The sequence below is a fragment of the Triplophysa dalaica genome, chromosome 19 (genome assembly GCF_015846415.1).
Source record: "Triplophysa dalaica isolate WHDGS20190420 chromosome 19, ASM1584641v1, whole genome shotgun sequence".
Lineage (NCBI taxonomy): Eukaryota > Metazoa > Chordata > Actinopteri > Cypriniformes > Nemacheilidae > Triplophysa > Triplophysa dalaica.
The window spans coordinates 16849870-16877657 of record NC_079560.1 but is presented as its reverse complement, the minus strand read 5'-3'; the positions used below and the strand labels follow the sequence as shown (position 1 = coordinate 16877657).

Below are 27788 nucleotides of genomic sequence, written 5' to 3'. Positions count from 1 at the left end.
AGTTCTTTGATGCGCTCACTGTTCCTTTCAAAAGGAACTTTGTATAGTTGTTTCATTTGCACTTTGTGTTTATCTAGAGTCACAGAAATGGATGTAATGCTGATTGCTGCAATGTTCCCAAAGACAAGGTTGTCTTCTACAACTCTCGATTAAATATCCTTCAATTTAATTTCATTGTCAGCAATCACCATGTTGACAATTGCAAGTTCCTGTTTTTCATTTAGGAGCTTTCCTCTGCCCCCTGAGGGAGGTAGACGTTGAATCCTTAGAGAGACAAAATAGTTATATATTAGAGACAGGAGGCATACAGTCACTGTAATACATGGTTGAAATTACACTTTGCAGTAGTAGAAGTTCTAATACAATATCATAAATGTTGGTTTCTCAATAAATCCGAACAATGGATGCCATCGTGTCCCGGCTGAGATTTGGCTGTAGTCGTTCACCAGCCTCCCTGTGTGATAGCCCATGGTTTATGACATGATCTATTATAGTAGCTCTTATTTCATCAGTAACCCTAGCTCTGGCCCTTCTTTGAGCGCCACCACACTAACTCTATCTATTCTAACTCCTCTACCTAGTCCTTGTCCCACTCCTCTCCCTGGTCCTGTTACTTGTCTTTCTCTCCCTTGTCCTGGTACTTGTCTCCTCTCCCTTGTCCCAATCCTCTCCCTTGTCCTGGTACTTGTCTTCCTCTCCCTTGTCCCACTCCTCTCTCTTGTCCTGGTACTTGTCTTCCTCTCCTTCGTGCAGTTTTTTCTGTGTGAACCTCAACACCTGAGTGTGTTTCCTATAAGGGAATCAGCTGTAATGTATATATTTGCATAACTTTGATCAGCTGTTTCTCAATAGCAATGGAATAAAATACAGGGGGCATATTAGTGTTTCAGTTCACAATATATATATACACAGCTGTTCACTTTGACTCTAGCCTACAAGTTAGGTTAAGAACATGATGTTATCTGTTCTGACAAAGTGTGTGAAAGCATGTGAAAATTTGGCAGTAAAATTACATTGTTTTGGTCTTGGTTGAGATTGTGTGTTAAAGAAGTTAAAGCATTTTAAATTTGTTTTAACTGTATGCATTTTGTGTCAAAGCAACAATAAATGTGATAATTTTATAGTCTACACAGACAGATTGTTAAAAGTATTGAAGAAATTATTATAGCGATTGTAAAAAATTGTAATGAAGGCAGTAACTGAGCATTTTGCAAGTTTTAAGTATAATCAAATTGGCTGTAAAAGTAATTTATACTAAATTATATTAAATAATGTGCCTAATGTGTATTGTAAAGCTATTACATCCACACTTTAGTAATCGCTATTCAATCATATTTTGACTTTGCAATATTAGAATTGTTTACTATCAAGTGTCCCAGATAGTAAAATTACACCAAGGATGTATTTATTCATAAACAATTTTATGAGAGGAGAGTTCGATTTCTCTTTAAACATCAGAGTAAAGAGCAAACGCATGCTTATTTAAACACCAAAAAGGTCCAACTAAAAGACTTTAAAACAAACCCAACCACTCCATCCCCATAGCCACAGATGCTGCCTTTCTGAACGAGCTTAATGACTTTTATGCACGCTTTGAGAGAGACAATAATGAACCCGCCACCAGGCTCACACCTTCTATTGACCTCCCAATCTTCACACTAAACTCCACAGATGTTTACACTGCACTAAGCCGGATAAACGCACGCAAGGCTGCTGGTCCTGATGGCATCCCTGGTTGCGTACTCAGGGCATGTGCGGAGCAGCTCGCTGGGGTCTTCACGGATATCTTCAACCTTTCCCTCGCCCAAGCAGTGGTTCCAGCATGTTTCAAATCCACCTCCATTGTGCCCATTCCAAAACAATCCAGCCCGACATGCCTGAATGACTACCGCCCTGTAGCACTCACACCCATTGTTATGAAGTGCTTTGAGCGGCTGTTCCTGTCACAACTAAAAGACTCTTTACCATCCACACTGGACGCATACCAATTTGCCTACCGTAGCAACAGCAGCACAGATGATGCGGTGTCCATGGCGCTGCACTCGGTGCTCACACATCTGGATAATAAGGACACTTATGCACGCATGCTGTTAGTAGACTTCAGCTCTGCATTCAATACCGTCATCCCTTCCAAGCTAATCATCAAACTTGGAAACCTAGGCATTAACAATTCAACCTGCAACTGGATTATGGACTTCCTGACGAACAGGCCTCAGCTTGTTAGGTTAGGCCAGATCTGCTCCACCACCATCAACCTCAACACTGGTGTACTACAGGGCTGTGTACTGAGCCCCTTTCTCTACTCCCTTTTCACACTCGACTGCAGGCCTGTGAACGGACCTAACTCCTTCATCGAGTTTCCAGACGATACAACAGTGATTGGTCTCATCAGCAACAACGATGAGTCTGCTTACAGGGAGGAGGTACGGCACCTGGCCACATGGTGCTCAAACAACAACCTGCTCCTTAACAACTCCAAGACAAAGGAGATCATTGTGGACTTCAGGACGGCGAAAGGAGGCGCACACGACCCCATCCACCTTAACGGGACGGCTGTTGAACGTGTTTCCAGTTTTAAGTTCCTGGGGACCCATATTGCGGAGGACCTGTCCTGGACCACCAACACCTCATGCCTGGTCAAGAAGGCTCACCAGCGTCTCTTCTTTCTGAGGACACTGAAGAAGAACCAACTGTCTTCAACTATCCTGGTGAACTTCTATTGCTGCACGATAGAGAGCATCCTGACCAACTGTGTCACAGTCTGGTACGGGAACTGTTCTGATGCTGTGCGCAAGGCACTGCAGCGGGTGGTGAAAACAGCACAGCGCATCACAGGGACTACACTCTCTTCCATTGAGGACATCCAAAAGAAACGCTGTCTGCGTCGAGCTCGCAGCATTATCAAGGACTCCTCTCACCCTGCTCATAGACTGTTTACTCTCCTGCCTTTGGGTAGGTACTTCAGGTGCCTCCGGACAAGAACCAGCAGACTAGGAAACAGCTTTTTTCCCAGAACTGTTTCACTATTGAACTCTGCTCCCCACTGATTCCACTACCCATCATAACTTTAACTTCAATGCTGCTATTACATTGTTTACATTGCACTACAGGGCTGCCATGCATGACTGAACTGTACACACCATTACTTCATGTTATCTGCTCTATCGGACTGTTTACACACACATAGCATCATTTGCACTCTATACTGCTCACTTGCACACCAGGAATATTACACTGAATGCTCATTTGCACTAATGGACTACTCTCATAACTGCATTACCTCATCTACTGCACTGTAACTTTCATAACTGCATTACCTCATCTACTGCACTGTAACTTTCATAACTGCATTACCTCATCTACTGCACTGTAACTTCAATAACTGCACCAACTTCTCTACTGTACTGTAACTCATCTATTGCATTACTGCATCTATTGCATAACTAACTGCATCTACTCATCTATTGCATTACTGCATCTATTGCATAACTAACTGCATCTACTCATCTATTGCACTATAACTTCAATAACTGCATTAACTCATCTACTGCACTGTAACCTTAATAACCGCATTAACGCATCTACTGCACTGTAACCTTAATAACCGCATTAACGCATCTACTGCACTGTAACCTTAATAACCGCATTAACTCATCTACTGCACTGTAACTTCAATAACTGCACAAACTCATCTAATGCACTGTAAATGTATAACTGCATCTACTCATGTATTGCACTATAACTTCAATAACTGCATTAACTAATGTACTGCACCTGTCTGTAACTAATGCACACTCAAGTCACTTGCACTATTGTATAGTCTATATTGTTATCTGTTCATACCCACCTGTACATTAATGTTTACAGTATATAGCCTTCTGTTTATATTGTTCATAGTACATACCGACTGTCATATTTCATAGTACATGCCCATTGTATAGTATTTTCCTAATATTGTATTCTGTATTTATTCACACTGTATATCATGCACTTGCTAATTGCACTTCTGGTTAGACCTAAACTACATTTCGTTACACTGTACTTGAATATGTGTAATGACAATAAAGTTGAATCTAGTCAAAAAAAAAATCTAACTTTAAGCACTCCCAAGAGTTGTTTTCTGGAGGGCTCGCATTCCTTGCTTAAATAGCTTCACAATATTTCCTTTCCCTATTTTTTTTCTTGAAACTTTACCAAAGTATCTACATGACGGCTTTCTTTTCAAAAAGAACAAACAATTCATCTCCGTTTTGCTGAATCATTTCTGACAAGTGTTCCCTCCCCGATCTGCAGACCGTCAGGGGAAGTTGGAGGAAGCCGGCAGGGACTTGGATCAGATACTACCTCTCTTCCCTCTCAGCTCCCCGGGGCCTCGCTGCTGTCGGTTGAATCCTTTTTTCTTCTTCCATACTTTCTTTCTGCTCCTCAGCACTCTTTTCCCCTGCTCTGAGCGCAGCTTCCCATGTTTGCCAGCTGTTATCAAAATGCCCTAGTTTCTGGGTTATCCAGCTTGCTCCCACTAAAACTAACTCAGCTCTTTCCTACAAATAATCAGCTGGAAGAAGGTATGAAGGTTAGGTAATGATGAAGGTTATGTGGATCTAGAGGTGGCATCAGAGGTTACATATAAATCATTGACATGGTGCTATATTTGTTTGGCTTTTGAACAAAAGGTGGTTCTACAACAAACAAATTTACTCCAGTATCTGCTCTCCATGCAAAATGGAATAAATAAGTCCATCAAAATTAATTAAATTAATTTGGTTTACAGCAAACATTGGCTTTTGGTGTGAAAAGGTCTTAAAACTTAGAAAGTTACAATGCAAGTGATTTGAGGCCTGGTTGGATTTCTAATCGACATTTTCTTCCTTGGAGTCACCTTTGACAGTTTCTTGAGTTGTTTACAAACTCAAACAGTCTATAGTTAGACTAATGAACTATATGGCCGAAAGATCGAATGACTTCAGGAAAAGTAATTTATTTACCAGTTGGCCAAATGTATGATGGATGAAGCCAGTGTGATCTTTAAAACTTTCCGGTGACTTCCATTTTCTCATAAGAATACTTTGAAAACTTTTGTGATCACTGACATAGTGCTAAAGTCTTGTAAGCAGGGCTGCCTGAAAGATCAGAGACCGCCAGAGAAATGCTGGCACGTGATAAATGCGTTTGGAACACAGAGTTCCTTGGTCTCTCAAATGCAAGGGATTCTGGGCCGAAGACCATGTAATCCGTGAAATCTGGCCATGTCGTTGGCCCTGCATGGTCAGTACATCAGAATGTTTACAGACTATCGCATGAGTAGTTAGCCGGGCCTGTTCTGTTTTGTTGGACATATGAGAATGAGGGAAAGTGTTCATGTGGAGCTCTGTTTCGCATTAGATCGGCTCCGATAGTCATCCATTATCTACATGTCTATCCATGAGTAACAGGGTAAGGGGGAAATTTAAAGTGGCGCAGCCTTAATCGTAAATCTCATCTGCAAGCGACCCGCCCGTACACTGCCCTGAATGGCCTGGGTGTAGACTCCTTCACTGCTGTGATTTAAAGTGCCTGAAGAAGTGAGGGCGTGAATGCAGAGGTTGTCTGAAAGGGTACATATATTTTTCCAGCATGCGCCCACACAAACGCAAAGAACACATCCCAATCGAATTGAATTATAGAACAGCCATCAGATCTGAGTGATTAAGGTCTACCGCTGATGTGCACTTCACATATTAATACATCACGGCAATTATTATGGATTCAATACCAATTTCTGGGATTATTCGTCAGCGTGTGTGCAGAATGAATGATGCTGCCACAGGAAAGCATTATGTAATCTATATCACCCTGTCACATGAAATGTTCCTATCACCAATATTTGAGACAGCGCTGATGTATGGAGCGAGAGAATGACATTCTCATTACATCAACATTCTTAGGTAATTCTATTTAGGTTCCTCTAAGGTCTAGTATGTTCTCTGTAAATGTATCTATCTTGTGTAGGAAGATGACTACATATTTTTCTGTTAAACAAGACACGAATAATGATTAGACAAGTTTTTTTTGCAGTTTAATGGAAACAACTAATACACAGTGCACATTAGGTGTATTGTTAAAATACAGAAAAGTCATGATCCTAGCCTTCATCACTTCCAAAATCCTAATGAATTTATAAATGTGTTAAAATGTGTTTTCTTTACAAAGAAAGTGCCAAGATGAAAACCAATATTTTCTATTTTGAAGATTCACATAGCATCTTTAGATTCTAATAACATAAGAAATTCAAATCCAGATTTAGATTTTTAAAGATTTATTATAAAAAATGAATGCAATATATCCATGACAAATTTTCTTAAAAATGCAATAAATCCATTGAACCAATATAAAAGTTATTTTTCATATGGAAACTGTTGAAAAATACACAACAAAGTGAATTGATCCAGATATGGCAGCTTTTGAACTCATTACAATACAAATCTTTCAGGCAATGGAGTAAAAATACATATAATCAGTCATCGCTCCTAAAATGATTTCAACTGGTCATCTTTTAGCTGAAAAATAGCTTGGTCCTGCTCCGTTTTTGTTGACTTCGACTAAAAAATTGAATGTTTTTCAAAAGGTTCCCTGGGGTCAATGTGTCAGCGTGACAGACGTTTGATGCTGCATGTGAGAACACAAGCAACAGGCAGAATTTTTCCTCCTCCAGTGTGCCACATCTTCTTAATCTCCTCACGTAAATGATTAGATTTCGATGGCTCACGTTTCTTCCCCCCCCACATAAAAACCACCAAAGGTTCATCAATGCCTTCAAAATTATTATTTTGTTTGTTTGTCGAACACAAAGTACAAAGTAGATCAGGAAAACGTCTTGGTTACGTCTGTAACCTCAGTTCCCTGATGGAGGGAACGAGACATTGTGTCGAGAACGACAGATAGGGTTCCCCCTTGAGAACCAATCAACTCTGAGTACTATAGAAAAGGCCAATGAAATTTGGCGAATTAAATTTGCATGCCGGTCTCTGCCCCCAGATGTCCGGTATAGACGGAAGCCGGCGTGCAGCATTCATTTACCTCTTGTTCTGAAGAGCCTGAGAGCCTCTCAGAACTGCAGCAGAATACAATACATGTTTGTGGCATAAGGGACACAACGTCTCGTTCCCTCCATCAGGGAACTGAGGTTACAGACTTAACCAAGACGTTCCCTTTCTGTCGGTCTCTCGACGTTGTGTCGAGAACGACAGATGGGGTTACCTGTGGAAAACGCCACAACACTGTATCTCTCACAATCTCTAGCAAAGCGATGGTAACAGGCCTGGGCGTGTCAGCTCGAAGCTTTCGCGAAAATTTAACCTTCCAGTGTGGTGGTCGGGGTTCCAGAGCTTTCTTTGAGAAAGATGGGTACAGCCCTGACTGGTAACCTTTCTCGGACGGAGGTCTTAGCTCTTGACTGGCGAGAGGCCGTCCGGCTCGGGTTTACACCGGGTAAGCACAACTTCCTTAATCAGTTATATTATATATTATAGATTATATGGTGGACATAGGTATTGTCTCGTCCTTGGAGGAGAACACATGGAACGTGCGGACTGAGTAGTTAACCGCGAGGTGGAGGTCCACCTGGGGAAGCTCATGGGTTACCAGGAGTGGGAGCCATTCTCATGAGGATACACGAGACGGAACAGCCCATGGAGCCCATGTTAGAGACGTCCGGTAGCACTAGGTCCGGTTAGAGCTATCTGTGATAGTTCATATGGTGTTCCGGCCTAAGGGGGAAGGCTGCTCTGCCCAGCCAACCCCCAGGGAGTGCTTGCTTAGTGATGAATGGAATGCCTGTTCTTAGCCAGTGTTTGGGTAAGAAGGAAGGTTGCTGAGATACCCAAACACATGGCTAAGAACAGGTAAGAAGAAAGGTAGATAGCACACTGACTCAACCTGCTGGAGGGTGGGAAGGTGCTTTCGCAGGCATACGCCCCGCCGGGTGCCAGTCCTACATGTCACCACGCAGGACGTGGGCTGACATAGGGTTTACGCGAAGGTTGTAAAACCTTGTGAAGGTGTTGGGCGAAGCCCAACCTGCAGCTCTAAAGATGTCTGCTAGAGAGGCGCCTCTGGCCAGTGCCAAGGAGGTGGCTATACCCCGTGTTGAGTGAGCCCTCACTGCCAATGGGCACGTAACGGCATCCACTATCCATTGCGCTAATCTCTGCTTGGAGACAGCCTTCCCCTTCTGCTGTCCTCCAAAACAGACAAAGAGCTGGTCAGAGCTCCTGAAGCTCTGCGTGGGTTCCAAGTAGAGGCGCAGTGCGCATACTGGACACAACATGGATCGGGTTGGGTCTTCCTCCCCGATGGGGAGCGCCTGCAAGTTCACCACTTGCTCCCGGAAAGGAGTAGTGGGAACTTTGGGCACGTATCCAGGGCCTGGGTCTCAAGATAACGTGAGAGTTACCAGGGCCGAATTCAAGGTAATCCGGGGATGCTCTGCATATTTGTGAGCAAGTGGGCACCAGGCCCTGAAAAGGGCCCTGCTTTGGAGACGAGGCAGGGATCGTCCCGTACCGACCGGTCAGAGGTGGTACTGTGAGGGTCGGGCCCGATGTTATTTCCCCCGGGGTCTTCCCGTTAGGACCTGCAGGATGGCCATGGCGTGGAGAGAGGAGGCAGCCTGGCCCGCAGCACTAAAAGCCTTCGCCACCAGAGATGCCGAAGTCTTACAGGCCTTGGACTGAAGTCGAGGCCGATTCCTCCAGGTGGCAGCCGACTGCGGGCACAGGTGCACCGCAACCGCACGCTCCACCTGGGGCATCTCGTCATGGCAGGGGCAATGAGGGAGGCGGAGCTTATCTGACTGGAGCGAGCCGTGAGTGGCGCGCTCCAAGTCCTACACAGCTCCTCATGCACCTCCGGGAGAAATGGAACCGGCGGTGGGCGCGGTTTTGCACCGCGCTCCGACCCCAGGAATCATGTATCCAACCGCGCGCGTTGGGGGAGAGGCAGTGGCGTACACTGCAGCCCAATACTCGTGGCAGCCAGGGTTAGCATGGCCGACATCTCAACCTCTGCTTCCTCCTGAGCTCGACCCCCCTGGAGGGGGAGCTCGGATTCGTCATGGTCGGATGCCAGCAACTCTCCCTCCAATGCTGCGAGCGACATCTAATCTTCACCACGCATCGTTTCCGAGTGCGCTGTTGAGGATCCGGACGGTGTGCCACCACCGGTTGGGGAACGTTCAGAGGAGCGAATCGGGGTGTGATCGGCCCGTGAGCACTTGGCTGGCGGGTTTACGTTCGCTGAGGTCCCCATATCACTAACGCCGCTAACACAGGTGGACTTCGGGGCCTTAGCCGCCAACGTCACAGCCCAGGTAGCAGACGAAATGGCGGCTGGTTCCCGTAGGAAGACAGTCAGCCGTGACCGCAACTTCTGAATGACAATCTGCCAGCATTGCGGGCAAGATGTGTCAACGAACGCTGCTTCAGCGTGCCGGACTCCCAGACACCTAATGCAGCGAACGTGTCCGTCCCCCTCCTCAATGAGGGTGCCTCTATGGAAGCAAATAAGAGACATAATGTTTTGAAATTTAACAGCCTATGAATACTTGATTTTGAATTATTTTACTTTGGAAACCATGTATCTGAATTTATTTGTTTCGAATTTACCTCTATGAAATTTAAGTATGAAAATTCTTGATTTACAATTTAAAAACCTGAATTTAATGCTCACAAATTCAGATACAAAAAAAAATAAACTTACAGAATTTCAGATAAAATACATTCAGATCTCAAATTTCAAGTTAATACTTTTCAAAGAAAACATATGTCTAATTCGACTGCTCAAATTCAGATCGAAAAATTCAAGTTAAATATTCACATGATAACATCCGGGCTACCCAGGATAGGAAAAACAGTTGAGCCCAGAGCCCGTCTGCAATTGAACCGAACCATTGAACCGAACCAATGAACCGACGTCGGGCGGCCTATCAGAGCACGACAACCTGACTGTCTGTCATGATCCAAGAAGAGGCCAAGGCACGGATATTAAACCTGTAAAGAAGATGACTTCTAGGGAAAACGAAGGCGCTCCGGTAAAATTGTTTGTGTACAATCAGACTCTACAGAACAAAAGTATGTTGTTGCTAATTATTTTTTGGAACTATTATTATTATTATTATTTTTCGACCGACGTCGGTTCGGTTCATTGGTTCGGTTCAATTGCAGACGGGCTCTGGGCTCAACTGTTTTTCCTATCCTGGGTAGCCCGGATGTTACCATGTGAATATTTAACTTGAAATTTTCGATCTGAATTTGAGCAGTCGAATTAGACATATGTTTTCTTTGAAAAGTATTAACTTGAAATTTGAGATCTGAATGAGAGCAATCAAATTTGATCAATCTGAATGTGTTTTATCTGAAATTCTGTAAGTTTTTTTTTTGTATTTGAATATGTGAGCATTAAATTCAGGTTTTTAAATTGGAAATCAAGAATTTTCATATTTAAATTTCATAGAGGTAAATTCGAAACAAATAAATTCAGATACATGATTTCCAAAGTAAAATAATTCAAAATCAAGTATTCATAAGCTGTTAAATTTCAAAACATTATGTCTCTTATTTGCTTCCATATGCCTCACCCAAGAGAACAGCGGGACTGTAGAGTGCTCAGTCCTGAAAATGACTTTTTGGAAAATTTCTCTGACACCACCGGAACCGCCGAGACGCCCAGGGGAAGGTCCTAGATCCGTCAGTGTAGTTGTAGATGAATTCTTAGAATTCTGAGTTGTACTCATGAGCGATGGCTCTGAAGAACAAAAGGTAAATGAATGCTGCACGCCGGCTTCCTTTTATACCGGATTTCCAGGGGCGGAGACCGGCATGCAAATTTCATTTGCCAAATTTCATTGGCCTTTTCTATAGTAGTTGATAGGTTCTCAAGGGCGAACCCCATGTGTCGTTCTCGACACAACGTCGAGAGACCAACAGAAAGGGAACTACGTATTCCTGTAGCTCTGTGGTTAGAGCGTGGCGTTAAGTCATGGGTTCGATCCCAGGGATTTCACATACTCAGAAACAAATGCATTGTAAGTCGCTTTGGATAAAAGCGTCTGCCAGATGCATAAATGTAAATGAAATCAGAGCGCCGCCATTACTGTTTACAGTGCATGGAATGGTGTGCTGTGATTGGTTGAGTGGATGTATTCCATTCTGCAGAGAAGTGAGACTGGCGTATATTGCGGTTTGGAAAGAAAGGAAGAAAACATGACAGAATAACACGCCGGATATTGCATTTTGCGTAAAATTAAAAAGTGACTTTTAAATACCGACCTGATACACTGCTGATTTTGGCGGAAACCCATTTTTTGAAATGCCGTTTATCACCTTTTGGAACCAAACTCTTCATATACTAAGTAATATTATAGAGTTTTAGCTAGCGACGTTAAAGTCATTAATAACGCTCGCAATATAGATATTTCTCTTAAACAAATGGATCGATCAAAAAAATTGCCCCCCATTCACTCATTCTAAATCTTGGAAGAAAAACGATATGTGGTATTAAAACTTCGGTTGCATTATTCTTCAAGAAGAAAGTCACATTCAGTCAGGATGCCTTGAGGGTGAGTACAACATGTGGAAATTTTGTTTTGCCTCTGAAATATCCCTGTTACAACCGGAAAGACAATAGAACAATAAGATATCATAATAAATAATAAATTCCTTAATTTTAAGCCTTTAAGACTTTAGACAAAAATAATGACCTTTTGTGTAGTAATGGCACGTTAAGGTGATCATTATTAAAGTCTATGGATATTGCATGCAGCTCCCAGTGTGTCTCTTCAAGCCCAAGGGTTGCTAAATGCTTGTCTTTCCTTAATGCTTTTAGTGTTACATATGAGCAGCTTTACCATCTAGTGTCGAGCTGAAATTACCATGCTTTAATCTCACTGTCTGCAGCTGTTATCTCACCATGCTACTGATAGCACACCATGTGCTAAAGTTATTTAGCTTACAGCTAATCTGTTTTATGTTAGTAGAGTCCCATTTCCTATTGATGAAAGGTTCCCTGCTTTGTGCCTGACAGGCGGACAAAGCCATAAATCCCTGAACGGTGAAAGTATGTACTGCGTTACATGAAGTATGTAATTCTTTATCTTTTTAGCAGTATGTTATGTAGTTTTGGCCTATGTTGCTGCAGTATGCATACAGAGTGAACGTACTACATCAACCATGTTTTCAAATTTAACTGACACGTATGTTCATTTACCTTCTAAAAATAACGGCTAAAAATTACTTGAGGATTGTTAAACAAGTACGAAATAAGGAATACATTTTGTGGTCCACATCAAATACAATATTTATATATTTTAAATCTGTTTAAATTGCCAACCTCGGTTGAATAAAATAGTGATATATAAATAAACTTGATATTGACATTACAATTTAATCATCTTGTTTAAAGATTTTCTGTTTTTTTACTTTTTTTACTTTTTAAATATGGCAGCTCATTAGCTCCCATGACCTCATGGAAAATCATCAATTTAATGTATACTGACAAACTTTTAAGGAAGCAGTAGACCATCTGGGTAATTTCACAAACTTTATGTAGAAATCCGAGGCTTCAGACATATTTGTTATTTTTACATACTATATAGCGAAGTTAATTTGGTCGCAGTTAATATTCACTTTTTTATTTTTTTATTTCTTGGTTCCACCACCCATCGTGCAATCTGAATTGGTCCAAATATCATGTTACTTTTATATTTTGCATACTAAAAAGAGCTCTACGCTGTAACATTACAGTTTCATAACATATAATACATACTGTACCGTTACTGTTGACTTAAATTATGAAATCATTCAACTGATAAATAAGTGCTAATACATCCCAAAAAGAAGAAGAATCTGCTAAAATGCAGTGAAATTAATCTATAAACAAGGAAAAAGTCTGTCAGTAACAGAGAACTATAAAAAGTAGGCTAGTTGTGCACTGCACACATTTTGTCAGAACAATCATAAAGGACCTGCATGGGAGCAAAACAAAGCATGTGTATTGGAAAGTCCACATTTAAAGATAAAGGAAATACTTGAAACGTACAAAATGTTATACGACATGATCTTGACAAGCAGATTTCAGGTTTTGTCCAATGAGTGCATAAAAGCTGTATTTGTATGTTTCAGATGGTTGACTGGGGGCATGAACATGGTGGCCACTTAATAAACTACCTTGCCTCTGGGAATTTGATGCAAGAGAAAGATATTATTAATATCCCAATAATATCTCATTTAGTCCAAGAACGCAATGTACAGAAATCAGACTCCAAAAGAAATGCACTCTGTTGAAAAGTAAGCTGTTTGACATCATATGAAGGATTATTTCAACTGTGGCATCCACTGATAAATATTTTAGCAGGTCGTGCCATCTTGCTCAGGGGTTTTGGCGGCTGGTGCGCTTTTAGTTTAACAGCTTGCCGCTAGCACTAAAAGAGATCTGCCTAGTCGTGAGCCAGACCCTGAGGGCAAGTGCACTAGCATGGTGAACCCCCAAAACACCGGTAAGGTTCTCAGAAAAAGGAACTGCCGTCATTATTCACAAATGTCATTGAAATGCTGCATGATTTTCTTGTTAGCGTATAACACTAAGTAGTTCAGCAGAAAGTTGGTGGTGATCTTTTATGTCATGGACAAGAATGGTTACCAAGGGCTGTCAATCAGCTTTTTTCAATGACAAAAAGCACCATAGTTTACATGATTTAATGAATCTTCAAAAGCAGGAAAATATATGACAGCCTTCAGTGATAATCTGCTATTACAATTTAGGTTTGGCTTCACACCATCACTTGAGCACAAGTTGAGCACAAAATGACATGTGTTTAGACCACCGTTGACCCATAGCCCCGCAGTTACGACCTTGATGGCCATGGCATTTAATGACCATTGAGATGGGACTGCAGGTTTTATCGCCCAAAGATTTGCTGCAACGCCTCCAACACACCGCTCATAAACAATCCAGCATGGAGATCTACAACATGTACTTAATATGCCAGCGTGTCATAGAAGGATGTTGATTTCATAGGGTTCATAACGCACTGGGTAATATCTCATGACAAGACCGATCTTGAATCAGTCATATGAAAATAACCTGCCATCTCAAAAAGGAAAAATACTAAACGGGAAAATCCATGTCAGAAATAACCAGCAAGTGAAGTGTGCAGGATTATGGGACAGTAATTACATATCGATTAGAAAGCAGCACTATCATTTGCGAAATTGTTTCCAGATTATTTATCTGCAGCGTTCCACACACTACTATCAACAAACCCTTCTCAGATGAGGCCGTTTGCTTAATAAGGTTTACTTTCGCCATGACTGTTCAAATGTTGCACTTGGGAAGGTTATTTGTATTTAAAGTACTCACAGTCCTTTATCGCCATTTAACTGATAAACAGGCACTGGTAAAGAGGATTTTGAAAAAAAATCTAAATGCGATGTCCAGCAGTCTGGGATTTACGCTGTGAAGTGTGACGTTGCTGTTATTGGCAATGTTTATATCTCTGTTTTGTACCACAAACATGGCATGGTAATTATGAAGATGTAGCTAAAGCTATGTTGATGGGGCTTTTTGATTAATGACTGAGCGTTTGCAGCTGATCCCTAAAGGCGTACATGTTTGTATTTGTCATTGATCACAGTGCTGTTTTGCGGCTAGTGGACGCTTCGCATCTCACCAGCAGATGCTGCTGTTGCTCTGTGTTGTGGCAACCTTCTGTCCGAATCCAATTGGTCTTGTTGCCTTGAAAAAGGGCTTTGGTGCATCGAGAACTTCTCTGTTTTGCATCCAAGACCTTGCTGACAGTTTGTTTTATTTGCTTGGATGGCAGTTTAGAGGGCATTTCATGTAAGATTGCAGCCACGAAAGAATGCTGTATGCCAGTGTATCTGAAGTAGATTCAAAGTAGCTCTCGGAAGGAAGTTAAAGTGTGGTCTTAACCTTCACAAATTAATGTTTTTCCCAAGATTCAAGTGATGCTTTGTCTGAAATGCTCAGATGAATTGAATTTAAAGGGGTGCTGCAACAATGTGACATGCATTCTGACTTCTTTACAATGTTAAACGTACTGTCTTCTCATGCTTAACATGGTCAACTTGTCAAAAAACGAGTTTATGTGCTCAATACACTCAGCCAGCGATCATACAGGTTTCGGTACGTTTTTTCTAACACATAATACAGTTTTGAAACAATTGTTCTAAGTCCCTTATTGGACAATTCTCCCGGAAGAGCAGGAGAACGAGCATGCACAGACGTCACTTTCACTTGTGTGGAGGAGAGAGAGAGCATATGTTCGCAAAGTTCAGGTGTTTGTTTGATTGCATTTGGGTGATGAATGTTATATAAACTGTGGATATAACGCTGGATTTCGAGATCGTTTGAAACATATAAATGGAGCTGCCCCAGCGCTAAAAGATGCCGGACATGAATCGCATGTGATGAGTGAAACTGATGTTTTTGTTTTGTTTTTTGTCTTAAGTTCAGCCTCATAAGCACACGCCTTATGATTTCGGAAGTAATAGTACAGCTGTTACTATCTTTCATGAATGTGATCAAACTAAATACTCTTCGAAGATACGACGTATGTAATACTACTCTACAGGTTCTCAAGATTAATGTGCGATTGGCAGAAACCCAGTGTGTTAGGGCCGCTTTAATAGAACATTGAGAATGATTTATCCTTTTAAGGACTCCAAGTAGACCATATCCGTTTATCCTCTGAAGTATCTTACAAACACAGTCCTCATTTACCCTCCCAAGGTAAAACTGGACACCTGAGGGCAACCCCAAAATGTTATGCTCAAAAATGCAGTTTCTGGGAGGTTTTGTGCGGAGGAATCAGTCAAGGAATATCTGCCGGTCATCAGTCATGTATGCAAAGCAGTCACAGAGCAGAATTCAGCTACTCATGCGTAGCGTTCCTGAGGGAAGATGTACGAAGGAGGGTCACCGACAAACAGAGCTATGCTTGGAGCGACTCCAACAATCCAGACATGCTACCACCACCCGGGAGACCTTCGTCATTAGAACTGCTTTTCTTTTCTGAGCCTCTTTTTCGATGTGTAATCTGAATTACCAAAAGCTTTAGTCAGCTCTGACAACGGGCTAATGTTCCGATAAGAAACTAGTAATGAGCCTTGCAGTTTTGACTCCATTCTGTTTTGACTATTGGAGACTGGTTTATGGGAACACTGCGAGTTGAGAATTGCTGTCAGTGGGTGCGAACGTGTTTACATTATTTAAATATTTTTAAATCACAACTCGTCATCTTCGGTTTTTGCTTCGTGGAGGTTTCAAAGTTACAGGTGCTATATTAAGACGTTACGTAATTTAACTTTAGGTATTCTGATGGTGAATGTGTGTGTTTACTGAACTGTGGGAGAGTGCGGCGTGGTCGGAAGAACAGTAAATATTCATTTGTTCTTCATTCAACAATACGGCCCACCCCCTCCTTGTTGTCCTCACCTGACTTCGTAGCAAGGACATCGCACAGCTGTTCTAATTTGCTCCATGAGGGACGTCTGTCTTGACAGCGGGACACCTGAGGTTATCGCTCCGCAAATAATCCACACATTTAGCACCTCTCTCCCAGCGCCAGCTGTAACTCTGACATTGTGTGGAAGGGCCAATCCACGCCGTTTTTCCCTTTCACCTATGACTGTTCCGAACGTCGCCGCTACCTCGTAAACCACGCAGAGAGAACATTAAACTCGGCTAGAATCTGATGTCTCAACTGTGCGTGTCATCGAGATGGATCGCTCGGAAGGCTCATGCTGCCTTATCCGCTATCGAACGCAATATCTCATGGCGTGAAGTTCTGAAGAACATTCGAACATTTCGATAGCGATAACTGCATGGAGAAAGTTGGAGACGTGCGCCCTTAATTGCAATCTCCCTGCCAAATTGGGCAAACCAGGGAAGGAGGCTGCTGGCTATCATTCCTGCCAGATAATGATCCACCACTGATTGCGCTTTAAGTGTCAGCTTTCAAAATAATTGGCCGGAATTGCTGTAAAAGCAGGCAGCGAATAAACACTGCCTTAGAGCAATTTGTCATCCGCTATTTTGGCCTGTGTTGCCGTGAATATATGCCCTGGGCCCCAGGGGACCAATAAGATGCCATGTCAAGGCACGAGAAGAGATGTACAGTGGGAGAGCCATAGAAAGCGAATTGTACTTCAGAAAGAAGCCAAACACCAACCGATCCAATTGAAGACTACTTCCCTGATGGCTACTGGGTTTAAATATGAATTGGTATAGACGGAACAGTGAATTGAGAACCCCGCAGGCCACAGAAAACACGTCCATCGCTCTGCACTGTTCAGAGCGCACTTTCCAACCCTAAATAAGACGTATCCGTGCCTCCTCCAATCTGAGTGATTGTAAGATTCTGAAGAACTTCCTCTTAAACGGGTTGTCATGTTGGGAGTCTGTGTGGCACTTCTTGACATGGTGGCGATAATGCAATAGACTTGATGAATTCGACTTGACAAATGTAGGGCACTACAACGCAGCCTTCTAAATGTACAGGGTGGCTTGTGGAGCTAATGCTGCAGGCACCGGCTCTGGGTTTTCCTATGTTTAGAAATGAGAAGTAAGGCAGAGCTGCAGGGAAGCTAGAAGAACAGTTGATGCAGTCCTTGAGAACTCCTGTTATTTAGTACATGGCTGTTAATTATTGCATTCATATGTATTCGTTTTCATGTGTAATTTATGGAACAAAATGTTGAGGTTGTGATCATTGGTCAAGGTGTACACATGAATGTAGGCTATTGCACGTTGTAAGGGAGCACAGTTTTTATATACAGATAGTATATAATAAATGATCAGTGATAAATATAGTCACCAATTCAACTCATTGCTTTTTGTGGAAGAAGCAAAGCTAAAATAGCGCTTAAAATAGGGCTGTGTTCAGCAGAGGGCAGGACAATAACAAATTTCACAAAAAATGCAAAATGACGCTCTTTCATGCATTTCCAAATACGGAAAAGGTCATATTCAGTTTTGGGCAACCGACACAGTGTGCAAAGTCTGTTTCTAAAAGAAAACCAGATTGCACCAAACTATCTGTATATCACTTCCATCATATCTCTCAAGCTTTTTTTTTGTGGTGCTTTGTCTTTGTTTTTTGTTATGTATATGTTATCATATTTCATCTTTGAATTATCACATCAAAAGAGCAAAACATAGACAAAAATATATTATTATTGCTTGTTCATTTCTTCCATTAAACTACAGGAAATTACAATTATATTAAACCATATTTTGGAAATGATTACTTGGATGAAATAATGAATAAGACGCAGCCAATAAGAGTCCAGCATAGACATTCCTTTAATGTTGTTTAAAAAGATTTTAAAAAGACCCCAAGCAGCTGGATGATAAAATGAATGTGATTTTACAAATTGTAGACAAAGAGTGACAACTTTAAAGATGCTAAAATATAACATAGTGTTCATTTATTTTGAATGGCTTTATTCAAAGCATAATTATTATTTTATGGTTTTGATGAGTTTGCTGTTCTTTTAAATAAACGGCAAGTAAACCAAATTCTGAAATAAACAGTAAAGGTTTCTATACTTTTGACTGGTAGTGTAAATAAATAAGTTTACATTTGAATAGTTCTGTATATGCTGTATGCAGCGGAGGAAAAAATTAAGAGGTCATTTCAGTCATTTTCTTTCCTGAAATTACTTTTTATAGGTATGTGATTAGGTAAAATTATCATATTTGTTTTATTCTGTGAACTACTAATTACATTTCTCCCAAATTACAAACATTTTTTTTTCTATTCACAGAAAATGAAAGCTGGGGACACATGGTCAATAACAGAAAAGATTGAATACTGATCTTACCTCAATACTGCAAAGAAAATAAGTTCCTATTAACTTTTAAGCAATACAGTTATCTTCATACATTTAGGAAAAGTTCAATAATATTTTTATGTGATAACGTGAATTTTTTTCACAGTAAATCACAGTTCACAGTCTGTCACATTGCTGTTGGATGACGTCATGTCACTAGGTTTGATTTTGTTGAAATTCAACAGACACTGGACTGGAATATATACCGTATATATATATGGATCAATGTAATGTTGACTAAATCGTTTTTTTGGTCTCTGAAACAGACGGCTACCTAACTTCAAGGAGAAGGTCTGTTTGGTGGAAAAGGGCTACTGAAGCTACACCACTCCAACAGTGAGGAACACATATTATTGGCACACAGCCGATGTCATAGAGGACAATCTGTCAATGAGAGGTCACCAGCGAGCCGAGTTTCCTCTAGCAACTAGCTTTTATGCTTATAACAGGATCTACAGTATATACCGAGAGAGTTTGGCCGGTGATATGATCAATAGGACACAAGTCTTTCAAGCCGGCAAATGCAATCTGGGGTACAGCCAAGCTTTTGATTCAATTTATCAAAGACCTGATGCTTGTCCTGTATGCGGCTATGTGCGCTTCAGATAAAAACACTATGAGCCTATTTTATGGGAAGTTGGATCAAATTCACAGAAAGCTTCCAAGCATTCAAGCTCGTTTGTTAAATGAGTTTGAAAGACGGCAAATATAAATGTCCTCAGATCGGCCCATGCCTTGGGTAGCACTTCATAATCACTTTTTCAAGCTTAACGATACTTCGCTGAAACAGTCGCTTGAGTGACAGCGTGATTTACTCTGGATTATATTTCAATAAACGTTTCCATTGTGGCGGAAGCTTCACAGCAGCGGTTTTCATTTTCCATCTTTCATATTTAGCTTGTATTCTCATGGAACAATAGAGGAAGTGTGAATGTTAACAAGCGTGGCTTTAATAATTAACACTCTACAAGCCGATTTGAGAAAGGAGGAAGGATATTTCATTTTTTTCATTATGAAATGCAAACAGGAAGTCTCTGCTCTCATGTTTGGCCATGAAATTGAATGTGATTGGTCTTGGCTGTATTCATTATTTACATAGTGCCTCATACAATGAGGTGACTAGTGAGGGAGCTTGATTAGTGTATTCTACAGACAGTCAACCGAATGTGCCTAAGGGGTTTGTGTTCCTTGTTTTTTTTACCGCTAAATTATCAAAAATATATTTTTTTAACTATTGTGCGTTTTTTGCTTCAGGACCAGTGTTGGGTGGAATGGATTATTTAATAGTTAATTATTGTAATTAAATATATTGTACATGAAAAACAAATCTTAATTTTGAAATAAATTTAATTGCAATCATTAAAGTGTACTTTTAAGTGAAGCTGTCAGCAGACTGACAGTTGAAGGGGAGGAGTTAACGGATGCTCCGGCCGGAGGGGTCCGAATTAAGGGGGGTTGGGGCGGTCCCGGACCCCTCATAAGCCTTAAAGGACAACCTCAAAGGTCTGAAATAATGAATTTGGGGGTCCCCTGGTTTTCCATTAAAACTATACTACTAAAACTTCTGACAGCCATTATTGACTTTGACGTGTCCTCTCCCCCACTCGTTTCAATGAATTGTTGTATTAATATTTGAAAAAAACGAACAGCACACCATTACAGTAATAGCATATAAAGAACAAGAATCACAGGACAAGAAAATAAACGAATAAAGGAAATGAAAATCTGAATTGGTAAGAAAAATCTTATGCAAAAGGGGGAAATCTCAGCAAGACAGACATCATAGAGGCTAAATAATAATACGTTTGTTTTTGTGAATAAAAAACGTACATTGCAAAATAAAATAAAAATAACAGTCAGATCGATAGTAATTTTTTTAAGGGCTGGTTAGGGGACCCCCCAAGAGCTTTGACACAATTTAAACACTGCTTGACGTCATTTGAGATGGATTGTCATTTCAGGGCGGAAGTGTATTTTCATAGTTTTACTGAAGATTCTGTGGGTTCATGATTTTTTTGAAGAAAATGACCCACATTTATAAGCTATTTACTATAAACTGCAATGCAATATTTCATGAAAAAATACGATTTTTTATTTTAATTTTACTCTGGGACTTTGACAATTCTACATAAAGCAATGTTGAACTTAAAATGTAAAATTTAGTATGATCTAAATTCAGTTTAGTTTTAAAATGAGTTAGACACATGTTCGAAATGTTTTTTTTTATATGACAGTATGTATTGAGACTTGCAAAACACCGTTAAATAATGTAGGCCTACAGATGAATTTAAAAATAGTTAATTTTAGACTGTATTTACTGATTACTACTTAAACAGTAAAATAGAAGTAAAGAAAGTCGACAGTGTAATATTTAATGAACAACTTTTTTGCTATAACTTATCCGACATTGATTAGGACATCATGTGGTAAAGAAGTCATCAGAATTTGTTTTCGATTCAGAGTAAAAACCCCGAAAGATGACAAATATCCTCTGATAAACACTCCTGCTGTACCCGACATTTCTTGGCACATTGGAGCCATCAATTCAGAAAATCTCAGAAGCTTCGGACAGATTTCCTATAGTGAGTTTTATTTAGATCAGTAGATGTCCATATGTTTTAAGATGGCTGTCAAGATGGATTTAAAGTTATCTGTACAATTGTGCTTTCTGTTTTCTTATTAGTTTGTATGGATTAGTCTGCGTGACATTAGGATAATTGATTTGGTTTTAAGCTTTCAGTGTATAGCTGCCAGAGATTGACAGGCTAATCCATTTAGTGTGACTTCAGCGGCTAAACGGATGATTGTGTCGCACATCGTCCTTAAACAGATGATATGATGTTAAATCGATGCAACATGCGGTGTGGTGTGACGACTTTAATTAAATAGTAAAACATTAGCAGTGAAGTGGTGAGCACTTTTACTTTGAACTTGAGGACAATTCATGTTGCCAGTTTTGTACTTTGTTAGTTATGTTTCTTATCGTTAGTTTAGAGTTGGCTCTCTAAAAGCAGTTTTCATGCTCTCTTTGTTGTTTTTTTCAATACAAATGGCATTTCCACCACATGGTACATTATGTTTATGGCATCCTGAGATGAAAATGACATTTGAAACTTTTGATAGCAGACTTTTCTGTCTCGCTTAGGCATTTTATGTACCCTCAATGCAGACAATTGAATAACATTTGTACAGTTATTTGTTAATTTGTCAAGATTACAGCTTGTTTGAAATCAAAGTAAATTCCCAGATGATATTCCCAGTGTTTTGTATTTTTTATCACATTTGTAATTTATTATATCCCATAGGTTATATTTCGTGCATGTTGCTTACATTCACTGTTATCCCCTTGGTGACCAAAATCAGTCATAATTTGTGTATGAATTATAAATGCTATGCATTTATGTATATGAATTAAAATAAAAACATTTCCGCACAATTCCTATTTAAATAATTTATGCTTTCTGCAATATTTTTTATTCTTTTTTATTTCACCAAATTTTCAATGAGTTGAAAATAACATTTTTATGACAATTGTTGACATTAAAATATTGAACAACTGAATCTGCTTCTGGGACATAGGTAAAATAATCACACCGAAGTAGCAAAATAAATGATGAAGGCCATGGTAAAAATCCAATAGTTTTAATGTGACCTACATATTTCAAAGAGAAAAATCTGTTTTAGTTTGAATAAAAATCAACCCCTGGGGCATCACTTGACGAGAACATTTGAAGGAACACCCTGTTATTTTTAGAAGAGTTTATATAGGAAAAAGGCTGGCAAGATATCATTAGCAGTACACTGACATAAATATAACCAAGAATATGCCTAGAAGTAAGATCACACAACCACTTTTTAACATTCTAAGCAGTTTTCAATAATTTATGGATAGTGATAACCAATGCATGAAAATGACCATAAAGCTATTACACATATGAACATTGTAGAGAATTGAGTCTTTGACAAAAACAGAATATGTGAAGTATGTTGGGGGTCAGGATAGGGCATGTTGACGTGCAGAACAAATGGCCGTCTCTAGGTGAAACGCTCCACAGCAGCTGATGCAAGTCTGCCGTGGCTGTTTAAAACAGGTGCCAGACTAATTTTGAGGCTTGTTAGCAAACGCTTTCTCTCATTGCTGGTTGTGTTCCCAATTCTGTCATGTGTTATAGTGACTGGCAGGTCTATTTTTAGCGCCGCTTGGTGTAGAGAGGACGAGTCCAGATGGCAACACTGTCTCCATCGCCTAATCAAATTAGCTGATTACATCAGCACAAAGGACACCAATGAGGCCAAATGCATTGTCTCTCTGGTCGTAACTGGGACCAGTTTTTCACATAAGAGCAACCTGTGTTTGCTTTACAAGTCACTTGGGCCATTGGAATGAAGTATTAAAGGAATAAATCTCCCATGTTTCAAACCTTTATGACATGCTTTGCCAAAGGAGATCCTAGACTGAAGTGCAAGCTGAAAGTTTACGGTGATTTTTACTGCCAAGCTCTAAAAGGACCGCAAGACTATCATATACGACTAATCCCCATAGGTTCCAAATCATCTGAAGCAATATGTTGCCTTTGTGTGAAGATGGAATGAAATCAAAGTGCATTTAAGTAGGTCGTGCCACCCGGTGTCTTTGCAATGCCTCTGGGCAGTTATTTACGTCGTAGAAAGTCCACAGTCCTATATAGTTGAATGGGGCAAGGCATATTTTTTTAAATCGCCTGCAAAAAATTAAACAACATTTTTCCTATCAATAATTAAACATGACATGAACTGTATCATAACTTTCATTTGCTAAACTTAAATTGCGCTAAAAATCACCATTCGACTGGTTGGAAAGTGCCTCACATTTGCTTTCCCGTTTCCTGTTGCTCAGTGGTTAGAGCATGGCGCTAGCAATCGAGCACATAGTCAGAAACAAATGTATAGTACAACGCAATGTAAGTCACTTTGGATAAAAGCGTCTGCCTAATGTAAAATGTAAATGTCACCAGAGCCCCATCTCAGAGAATTGTCAGTCAATATTGATTGACTATTGACTGGTTTCACTGAGAGTCAAGACATCCTTCGCTAAAGCGGTCATATTGAGCGTTGCATTCCTCCCCATTCATTGTAAAGGCAGGGGCTCATCTTGTTAATATTAATATCTTTGGCGGAACTGAAGACGCCATGGTTAGGAGATCTTGAATATTTTCCACATGAAAAGATGAGGGTGGGTGATCAATTACATGGCACACACGAAGGAATGCCACTTTGCACTGATAATATCAAAGCTGGTATAATGTTTATATGTGAATGTTCACACAACTACACATGAAATTTCACTATTGGCTGAGGGAAAAGACAGTTGTGTATATGCATTAACCCCTTGCAAAATATCCAAAAAAATACTATTTTGTGACTTTCAAAAAAGTATAGATGCTATAGAAGATTGGTTCTTTATATAGTGTGCTGCCTTCTCAAGCTTTAATGAATGTTTTGTTGTCTTTTGTCATAGTTGTGTATGATTCCTTCAGTTGTCCCGAGTTTATAAAGCTGGATCTAAGAGCCGTTGCTGGACAGAACTTAAAGATGCTGACGAATCAAAGAATGTGCAGAGCCTGGAATATTTTTTTTAAAGAACAGTGGGCGGCCTCACTGCTCAGGACACTTTCACAAAAAATATAAACAGTCATCCATCATTCAGGTAACAAAACACAGTATTAACAACCTGGGGGATGTAAAGGGATGTACTATATAAAAGTCTATCTGGTCTTGCATGTAAATGTAATGTAAATGTCTGTTATGTAAAGGGCTGTACTAAATATGAAACGATTTCACATATTAACATGATTTGCAGATTTCGCCATGGAGACAGTATGCAGATTGTACCATTGAGTCAGACTATTCCTCAAAAAGGCTTGGAACGCCTGTAGAGTCATTTGGACTACTTTTTTGGTCCTTACATCATATTTTGTGAACAACTGAAACATGGGTGAAACATTCTATAAAATAAGTTCCCTAAAGTCTGCATTTCCATGCTCTTGGTCTCAAAACATAGCAATTTCTCGCGTAAAAGAACCTTGTTTACCATCCTTTTTGCTTTAAAAGCAGTAAAGGAAACTCAAATCAAAACTAACAGTTGGAACGCAGGAAGCCAGAACTCTTTGTGCTTAGTAAACAAAGACTCGCTTATCTTCTCCAGATAGATGAAGGTTTGACAAAGTGTCTGAGCTCCCTGGTGATTGCTCTGAGCTTCGCTGATGCTATCACTAAAGAAGAAATAATAACACAGAGGGAGAGAATGGGACACGATTGTCAGGACTCTTCTCTGGGGTTGAAAGCAAGGTGGTCAGCTCTGTGGAGTGGGGTGATGAACTCAACATTGGCCTCAAATAAGTTTCTATGCTGCTGGATCTGTATGGAGCCGGAAATAAGTGGGAGATGAGCGTCATCAACTTCTCAATAGAAGGCAGCACAAATGGCAACTCTACGGTTCAGGACGTAAAACCCTGATGCGAACCCTTACTTAATAGTGGTGGAATACGTCAAAATGTTGCGGTCATCGTCATTAAAGGTGGGGTGGATGATGTGGAAAGGTGCTAGCTTAAGCATGCTGGCACTGAAATTATAATACCACCCTCTATGCGATTCGCCATCCAAAGCCACGCCTCCTCCAAACACATGAATTTCTTTCGTAAATCCACGTAACAAATCTCAATTAAATGCAATAAATTATTCTCAAATCGATCAAATCAAATCAATATCAAATTAATAACATGCATTCACACAGGTGTCACCAATCTAAGTATTACTGTTTATTTCTATCTCAGTAAAGGGAATGCGTGTTATGGACAACATTATGTACAAGTGTATGGCATTAAACATATTATGGCTCCTTCATTTATGAGATTTAGGGTGGCAGGATAAACGATGGCTGGCTCAACTGCGGGGGTCAATCACATATTCTTGTTTGGTAGATACGTAAATAGTTCATTGCGTGCAATATTTTTACATTTGTCTGTGATTAAATGACAGATCTTTAGTTAATAGATAATATGAATATGTATTTTGTAAGTTTTTGATTTTGAATTATTTTAATTGTCTGCCGGATATTTTTGGAAGGGCCCAAGAAAAATGTGGGGTTGGTGCAATCCCCCCAGACCCATACCAGGATCCAAAATGTGACACTACAAATCTACCGTAGGAACACAGACCTCAATTTGTAAGACCAGGAGATGACCACCATCTATCATCTGTTTATACTCGTAAAAAGAGTAAAATGACATCAGTAATGCAAAAGCAAATGCATCTAAAGATAGATCTCGCACAGAATTCATTCTCAGCACAAAGTGATCTGCATCACGCTACACTTGCGTCGTGATCAGCTTTTTCAATTTCGAAACGTTTGCAAAACAGCAAAATAAAAAACATTACTGTTATATCACCCAGAGTTAATGAGAAATTCAAACACCTTTGCTTGTGCTGTGAGTTTGTCACCCTTCCACAGATCATTAGATGGTGAAAGATAGCTGGAGTCAAGCGAGGTGCCAAATGTGAAGAAATTAAGAGTGTTTTAACATCGCTCAAGATGAATAACCTTTTGCCAAGTCACTCCACAAACTTCTTCAGTCTGGTGATGCTACGTTTGTCTGCTTTTTCAATCTCTAGAATATGTGTGCTCTTAAGGCTTGATAGAATTTATGTATGCAGGTTGAGTAACAGGCGTGAAATGAAGCGGAGGTATTGAATAATGGAAGGATGACATTTAATATAGTTTATTAATGGCAGTGCGGCAATAACTTTCTTACTGCAGTTTGCGCTTCCTTAAAAGTGCACGAAAGAGGGGTTTTGTCTTTTGCATGCATCATTTCTAAAATATCTATGAAGCACTGAGGTGTAGAGCAATTGTTCACTTAAAACCGAAAAGATGGTCATTATTGCTCACCCTAATGTGTTTCCAAACCAGTATCCTGTTATATTTGAGTGAAACAAAGACGTTTTTAAACGTTTTAACATCTGTTTTCGACAAGATTTGTGTTTAATCTCATCAATCTCATAGCTTTAAAATCTGTGCTCCACCTAAACCTATGTGCCAGATTTACTAAACAGGGCAAAATACCATGATTTAAAAAAATTGCGCTGATGGAAGTGTAAATGAGATTTTTTTTACTATCAAACTACGAAATACAACACTTTCTAAAACATAAACCTTTCGCCAAGCATCGTACAGTCTCTCGTCAAACTATGAACATGTGGGGGAATAATATCAGGCTGTCACTCTCCCCTGCACTGAATGAATGGATCCTAATTTCAGGTTAAATAAAGTGCAAGGCTGTTTATCTGTTTTCAACCATACCTGTCAACGTTTGGGTTACATTATATGGGAGATTTAAACTTCCCATGCGTCCATTCGGATTCCCTTTTCGGGGGAGTCCCCTTCTGTTTGCTTGCGATCCCTCGTCCTCCGGGTGGGATAGCGTCTGTCCGTGCGCGCCCCGCGTTCTTGGAGTTAAATGGGGAAAATGACGGGAAAAACGGGAGTGTTGTTGTTTGTCTGTAACGCTCACTATAAACGGTCCAAACAGCAACCAAAAACAATGTGGAAGTTGTGTGCTCAAAAGCAAAATAAACTTCTTTAAGAGCTCTTATGTATTGATCTGCCACTAACGGAATGCAAACTGACATGCGCCACAGATCCACATCTCACCATGAGTGGTTTATCTTTTTAAGTAAATTCGGATGAAGTTTGAGCTCGATCGGGGTTTAATGTCCGATTCACATTTCGCGTCTAAATCCGCGCGGAAAACGCGATCTTCACTGCGTTCTCTTTTTTTCCAAAGCGCCTGGACTTTGAACTCTCCTGGCGTCTGTCGTCGCTAAGCAACCATGGGCCACGATAGCCGATATAAACAAAGTTCA

At 40.2% G+C, this 27788-nt stretch overlaps 1 long non-coding RNA gene across 1 annotated transcript; it reads right to left on the bottom strand.

The window, feature by feature from the left end:
• LOC130408357 (uncharacterized) lies at positions 1-27717 on the bottom strand. The gene is made up of 3 exons (XR_008904745.1): positions 27226-27717; positions 578-790; positions 1-264 (listed from the first exon to the last, which is right to left on the bottom strand). It is a non-coding gene; the product is annotated as an uncharacterized LOC130408357 (long non-coding RNA).
• Positions 27718-27788: the final 71 nt, after the last annotated feature.